This window comes from Rattus norvegicus, chromosome 2, assembly GCF_021556685.1.
Source record: "Rattus norvegicus strain SHRSP/BbbUtx chromosome 2, alternate assembly SHRSP_T2T, whole genome shotgun sequence".
NCBI classification, from domain to species: Eukaryota; Metazoa; Chordata; class Mammalia; order Rodentia; family Muridae; genus Rattus; species Rattus norvegicus.
The window spans coordinates 180,535,517-180,541,766 of record NC_141535.1 but is presented as its reverse complement, the minus strand read 5'-3'; the positions used below and the strand labels follow the sequence as shown (position 1 = coordinate 180,541,766).

The 6,250-nt window shown below is 41.7% G+C and overlaps 1 long non-coding RNA gene across 1 annotated transcript; it reads left to right on the top strand.

Annotated features, from left to right (window-relative positions):
• Positions 1 to 1,308: 1,308 nt before the first annotated feature.
• LOC147996375 (uncharacterized) lies at positions 1,309 to 3,047 on the top strand. The gene is made up of 2 exons (XR_015678159.1): positions 1,309 to 1,454; positions 2,447 to 3,047. It is a non-coding gene; the product is annotated as an uncharacterized LOC147996375 (long non-coding RNA).
• The last annotated feature ends 3,203 nt before the right edge of the window (positions 3,048 to 6,250 follow it).

Sequence of the window (6,250 nt, the reverse complement as noted above, 5' to 3'; positions counted from 1 at the left end):
ATTCAGGTCTGAGTACATATGTGGAATAACTTTAGAAACTTGGAATGTAAAATGCGACCATTGCCAGGGCTCTGGTGTGGACATGTGATAGAGAAGGAAATAGCAGGGGACAGGTGATCCAATCTGAGAAATGAGAAGTGTTATTCTCTTCTGAACTCTTCTTCAACTATAATGTCACTATAAATAGTTTGCCCTTTCTATGACGGAAATGTTCTGGATTTCATAGAATATTTAGTAACACTGAAATAGTAAAGATAATACTATCATAGGTCTAACCAACGATGCGTTGAAGTATCATGTATAAAAATACTTATGAAGATAAATTTGAAGACTCAAACAACAAAATAAGATCTATACTCTGGAAGGCAGCAATGCTTTTTCTATTATTAGTGTACATTAATTTTACAAAATAATAGTTTTCTTGTGACATTTTCATATAGATAATATATACTGAAGATTTCTACTATCTCAATTATTGTTGGAAAAATTATTAATATTTTAATTATATATTATGTGTATGTCTATATGTGCATATGTGCATTTGACAACTTGTGCCTTTGGAGGTCAGAAGAGTGGTCATTGTTTCTTCCCCTGGAAGTGGAATTACATTAGCCATCCAATCAGGTTCTGGAAAATAACCTCAGTGCTCTCTTAGAGGAGTATATAATTTTCATGGCAAACCATTTCTTAAGTCCATATTATACTGTTTAATCGTAGAATCCTCATTGTATGTGTAGCAGGTTTCACATGTTTTTGTAAACACTCTACTATGATCCCCTACTACTGCCAGGAAGACACTATTTCTTATTCTTGTTTTGATATTTTATTTACTCTCATAATATTCTTATAAATATTATCCTTAATATTTTATTGTAGTAGTTGAAGTGGGAAATGACACAGGCTGAGTTGACTTTTAGGACAACACCTCAACATATCATGGTGCTGAACCAGTTCCATTGTGAAAGGTTTTACATTATGCAAAGTAGATGTCTAAAGTGCATGCACAGAGAGAAAGTAAGTAGGTGGAAGGAGACATACTAGAAAGATCAATATTTTGTTAGCTTGATTTGGGCTACAAACAGCATATCTCACAGATTAAAACCAGCAAAACAAAAGCTGAAGAAGATGAAAACATTACTGGTTCCTACTTTGGATACTCTGTATGAACACCAGGATTAAGAATCCAGGAATCCACTTCCTTTCCTCTTGTCTAAGTCATGCTCTAAGAAAGATGTAGCTGGCCTGGATGTCATAGAGGAAGGCTGGGAAGAAACATCTTGTCATCACTAGTCATATGACTATGTGGGTGTCAGGAGGCAGGGTGTCCCATGTTCAGCCACAGTCTGAGAGGCTGGGACAGAGCCCAGGGTGAGAATAAAAGGACCAATGGACAGGGCTCTTCCATCCACTCACTGGCTGAGATACTCAAAGATCTTGGGCTACCTTTCATCTTGGTAAGTATCCACTGGAGGTAAGGGCAGAAACTTTAAGAGTGGAGCTAGACTAGAGCTGGAGAGGCACTGGGAAGGATCTCTTGGCCTTGTGGTCATAATGATAGATAATAAAACATGATGAAATCTGAGGGGTGAGGCAAGGAGAGCATAGACAGACACTAGCCACAGTCTTGTTACCAAGAGACACTGACACTAGCCACAGCCTTGTTACCAAGAGACACTGAAAAGCTTTGGGTACTCTGGCTCTGTTGAACACAACAGTCTTCAGTGTGTAGGACCCCTTAGGATGGGACACTCAGCATAAACATCTGGACAGGTTTTTAGGGGGAATTGGCTTCTGAAGAAAAAGTTTCCCATCCCTGACAGTTAAGAGCTAGAGTCGAAAGAGAAACAGGATTTCAGTTTGGTATGGGAAAGTCCTGCTTCTGGGATCTGTTCACATTTATCTGATCAAATGGACACCACGAAGATTACACGACATTGCCTCCCTTAGCTTGAGCAGAGGGTAATTTGAATACACATGACCTCTTATCTCACAAGAGGTGCTTGTGTTCCCATGGATGTCTGAACAGGATTTACATATTTTTCTGTCAGTGGCTGAGCTTTCTTCCTACGAGTTCTAGAAGGTCCTATGAAATACTGACCTTAAACTAAAACCATTTTCAAAGGATGATTGTTCTTTCCATAAGTTATTTATCTTTGAAATAGCATATATGCTAGCACATGTATGAGGACTAAGAATATCAGACCTTTTCTAAATGCCACTAGATATTTATTTAGTGCTGCTGAATTTCAGATAATGATATACCATGTGCTCATGTTTCTAATGACCCAAAGGCGTGATGAATAGGATGTGCCAACCTGAGAATATTATAAACGGAATGACTATAGTGCTTCTATGATGATAAGTGATACCACTGGGCAGGGTCAGGGCAGGATGGGGTAGGGAGCCCCAGTGTCTGGTGTCTGACATGTGTGTGATTTTCTCACAGCTCCTGAACATCCACAGCTGAGATGTCCTGTCAGCAGAGCCAGCAGCAGTGCCAGCCCCCTGCCAAGTGCCCTCCCAAGTGCCAGACCCCAAAGTGCCCTCCAAAATGTCCCCCAAAATGTCCTTCCAAGTGCCCCCCTGTTTCTTCCTGCTGTAGCCTGGGTTCTGGGAGTTGCTGCAGTTCTGGTGGCTGCTGTGGCTCCAGCTCTGGTGGCTGCTGCAGCTCTGGGGGAGGAGGCTGCTGCCTGAGCCACCACAGACCCCGCAGATCTCTCCGTCGCCATCGCCACAGCTCTGGATGCTGCAGCAGTGGTGGCAGCAGTGGTTGCTGTGGCAGCAGTGGTGGCAGCAGTGGCTGCTGTGGCAGTAGCCAGCAGTCTGGGGACTGCTGCTGACCTGAGTGAGGAAGAATTCAGACAAATGGTGCTGGAGTAGCACATGCTCAGAAGACACCCCGATGCCTGTTGTTCTCTTCTCCTGCTTTCCTCCTCACCCTGCTCTCTGAGGTGCTGAAATCTCCTGGGAAATGTTCTGTATTCTCCTCACAAAATGAAAATGCCCGTTTGCCCCTTTGTTATAAATTAAAAGAACCTTGACCACCATTCCTGACAAGACCATTGCTCATTTTTTTCTTGGCTCATCCTGTTTCCCATCTGGTAGTCGTCATTTCCTTCTTTTTTTTTTAATTTATTTTTTATTAACTTGAGTATTTCTTATATACATTTCGAGTGTTATTCCCTTTCCCGGTTTCCGGGCAAACATCCCCCTCGCCCCTCTCCTTCCTTATGGGTGTTCCCTTCCCCATCCTCCCCCCTTGCCGCCCTCCCCCCAACAATCTAGTTCACTGGGGGTTCAGTCTTAGCAGGACCCAGGGCTTCCCCTTCCACTGGTGCTCTTACTAGGATATTCATTGCTACTTATGAGGTCAGAGTCCAGGGTCAGTCCGTGTATAGTCTTTAGGTAGTGGCTTAGTCCCTGGAAGCTCTGGTTGCTTGGCATTGTTGTACATATGGGGTCTCGAGCCCCTTCAAGCTCTTCCAGTTCTTTCTCTGATTCCTTCAACAGGGGTCCTATTCTCAATTCAGTGGTTTGCTGCTGTCATATGCCTCTGTGTTTGCAGTATTCTGACTGTGTCTCTCAGGAGAGATCTACATCCGCCTCCTGTCGGCCTGCACTTCTTTGCTTCATCGATATTGTCTAATTGGATGGCTGTATATGTATGGGCCACATGTGGGGCAGGCTCTGAATGGGTGTTCCTTCTGTGTCTGTTTTAATCTTTGCCTCTCTATTCCCTGCCAAGGGTATTCTTGTTCCCCTTTTAAAGAAGGAGTGAAGCATTCACATTTTGATCATCCGTCTTGAGTTTCATTTCTTCTAGGCATCTAGGGTAATTCAAGCATTTGGGCTAATAGCCACTTATCAATGAGTGCATACCATGTGTGTTTTTCTGTGATTGGGTTACCTCACTCAGGATGATATTTTCCAGTTCCGACCATTTGCCTACGAATTTCATAAAGTCATTGTTTTTAATAGCTGAGTAATATTCCATTGTGTAGATGTACCTCATTTTCTGTATCCATTCCTCTGTTGAAGGGCATCTGGGTTCTTTCCAGCTTCTGGCTATTATAAATAAGGCTGCGATGAACATAGTGGAGCACGTGTCTTTTTTATATGTTGGGGCATCTTTTGGGTATATGCCCAAGAGAGGTATAGCTGGATCCTCAGGCAGTTCAATGTCCAATTTTCTGAGGAACCTCCAGACTGATTTCCAGAATGGTTGTACCAGTCTGCAATCCCACCAACAATGGAGGAGTGTTCCTCTTTCTCCGCATCCTCGCCAGCATCTGCTGTCACCTGAGTTTTTGATCTTAGCCATTCTCACTGGTGTGAGGTGAAATCTCAGGGTTGTTTTGATTTGCATTGCCCTTATGACTAAAGATGTTGAACATTTCTTTAGGTGTTTCTCAGCCATTCGGCATTCTTCAGCTGTGAATTCTTTGTTTAGCTCTAACCCCATTTTTTTTTTCGGAGCTGGGGACCGAACCCAGGGCCTTGCGCTTGCTAGGCAAGCGCTCTACCACTGAGCCAAATTCCCAACCCCTAACCCCATTTTTTAATAGGGTTATTTGTCTCCCTGCGGTCTAACTTCTTGAGTTCTTTGTATATTTTGGATATAAGGGCTCTATCTGTTGTAGGATTGGTAAAGATCTTTTCCCAATCTTGTGGTTGCTGTTTTGTCCTAACCACAGTGTCCTTTGCCTTACAGAAGCTTTGAAGTTTTATGAGATCCCATTTGTCGATTCTTGATCTTAGAGCATAAGCCATTGGTATTTTGTTCAGGAAATTTTTTCCAGTGCCCATGTGTTCGAGATGCTTCCCTAGTTTTTCTTCTATTAGTTTGAGTGTATCTGGTTTGATGTAGAGGTCCTTGATCCACTTGGACTTAAGCTTTATACAGGGTGATAAGCATGGATCGATCTGCATTCTTCTACATGTTGACCTCCAGTTGAACCAGCACCATTTGCTGAAAATGCTATCTTTTTTCCATTTGATGGTTTTGGCTCCTTTGTCAAAATTCAAGTGCCCATAGGTGTGTGGGTTCATTTCTGGGTCTTCAATTCTTTTCCATTGGTCTGTGTGTCTGTCTCTGTACCAATACCATGCAGTTTTTATCACTATTGCTCTGTAATACTGCTTGAGTTCAGGGATAGTGATTCCCCCTGAAGTCCTTTTATTGTTGAGGATAGTTTCAGCTATCCTGGGTTTTTTGTTATTCCAGATGAATTTGCAAATTGTTCTGTCTATCACTCTGAAGAATTGGATTGGTATTTTGATGGTGATTGCATTAAATCTGTAGATCGCTTTTGGTAAAATGGCCATTTTTATTATATTAATCCTGCCAATCCATGAACATGGGAGATCTTTCCATCTTCTGAGGACTTCTTCAATTTCTTTCTTCAGAGTCTTGAAGTTCTTACTGTACAGATCTTTTACTTGCTTGGTTAAAGTCACACCGAGGTACTTTATATTATTTGGGTCTATTATGAAGGGTGTCGTTTCCCTAATTTCTTTCTCGGCTTGTTTCTCTTTTGTGTAGAGGAAGGCTACTGATTTATTTGAGTTAATTTTATACCCAGCCACTTTGCTGAAGTTGTTTATCAGCTTTAGTAGTTCTCTGGTGGAACTTTTGGGATCACTTAAATATACTATCATATCATCTGCAAATAGTGATATTTTGACTTCTCCTTTTCCGATCTGTATCCCCTTGACCTCCTTTTGTTGTCTGATTGCTCTGGCTAGAACTTCAAGAACTATATTGAATAAGTAGGGAGAGAATGGGCAGCCTTGTCTAGTCCCTGATTTTAGTGGGATTGCTTCAAGTTTCTCTCCACATAGTTTAATGTTAGCAACTGGTTTGCTGTATATGGCTTTTACTATGTTTAGGTATGGGCCTTGAATTCCTATTCTTTCCAGGACTTTTATCATGAAGGGGTGTTGACTTTTGTCAAATGCTTTCTCAGCATCTAATGAAATGATCATGTGGTTTTGTTCTTTCAGTTTGTTTATATAATGGATCACGTTGATGGTTTTCCAAATATTAAACCATCCCTGCATGCCTGGGATGAAGCCTACTTGATCATGGTGGATGATTGTTTTGATGTGCTCTTGGATTCGGTTTGCCAGAATTTTATTGAGTATTTTTGCGTCGATATTCATAAGGGAAATTGGTCTGAAGTTCTCTTTCTTTGTTGGGTCTTTGTGTGGTTTAGGTATAAGAGTAATTGTGGGTTCATAGAAGGAATTC